Source organism: Chrysochloris asiatica, unplaced genomic scaffold, assembly GCF_000296735.1.
Source record: "Chrysochloris asiatica unplaced genomic scaffold, ChrAsi1.0 scaffold20334, whole genome shotgun sequence".
NCBI classification, from domain to species: domain Eukaryota; kingdom Metazoa; phylum Chordata; class Mammalia; order Afrosoricida; family Chrysochloridae; genus Chrysochloris; species Chrysochloris asiatica.
This window is the reverse complement of record NW_006428852.1, coordinates 1-1,029: the sequence shown is the minus strand read 5'-3', so window position 1 is coordinate 1,029 and position 1,029 is coordinate 1. Positions and strand designations below refer to the sequence as shown.

At 44.0% G+C, this 1,029-nt stretch overlaps 1 pseudogene; it reads left to right on the top strand.

Annotated features, from left to right (window-relative positions):
- The first annotated feature begins 534 nt into the window (after positions 1-534).
- Positions 535-1,022, top strand: LOC102828160 (annotated as a pseudogene).
- The last annotated feature ends 7 nt before the right edge of the window (positions 1,023-1,029 follow it).

The window sequence follows — 1,029 nt, the reverse complement described above, 5'->3', positions numbered from 1 at the left end:
TAAGAAAACAGGATCCTTGAAAATGCTGCCTACACTCATTGCAATCAAACAAAATACCACAGGACGAGTGTCAAACCAATGTTCTTCCATGTAAGGTATCACTCAATTCACAATAAAAACTTAAAAAAAAAAAAGCTGCCTACAAGAGACACATCAAAAATACAGAGACAGCCTAAATGACCATTAACAAAAGAATGGTTAAACAAAGTTTAGTACATGCACACAAGAATACTATAAAACACTGAAGGAAAATGATGAATCTATGAAATGCTTCACATGGATGAACCTGGAGCACATTTTCTGAGTGAAACTACTCAAATCACAAAAGGACAAATATTGTATGACACTAATGTTGCAAAAAATAAAAGAAACCATCAATTGCCTCATGGCAGTGGTGGCTGGTTGCATACAGTGTGGTAGTCACTGAACTGCGAGCCTGGCCAGCGTGGGCCAACCCCGCCGGGTCTCCATATGCACCCTCAGGCTCTGCACTGGTAATGCTGCACGAGTGTTGAACCTGCCCTGGCCTGGACAATGATGAAGTATTTCCTGAGCCAGAGTGTGCTCTGAAGTTCCTGGGACCAAGTGTTCTCTGCCTTCTTTCTAACAGTGTTATCCGAACCCCTACAGAAAACAAGCCTTCACAGAGGACATAGTACACTGGGAAGTGACCCTTGACCAGAAGCTCCTGTCTCAGCAACTCCTGACCAAGACCAACAGGATGCCCTGCTGGCCCAAGCAACTGTTTCCTGCCAATGTTGTTTACTTGGTGTGTATCCTGGAGGACTGTATTGTGGACCCACAAAATCAGACCATGACCACCTTCACCTGGAGTATCAACCACACCCAGAAGATGGTGGTTGAAGAGTGGCGTGTTTACTGTGTGAACTCTGGTAACTATCGCTGTACGGAAATTTGCTAGGAAACCTCAGTGTCCTCAAGCTTGTTTGACATCTCCAGAGCAGTCCAGGAATTTTATCTGGCCTGGTTTGAAAGCAATATGATGAAGACTATGAAGGGGTTTGAATA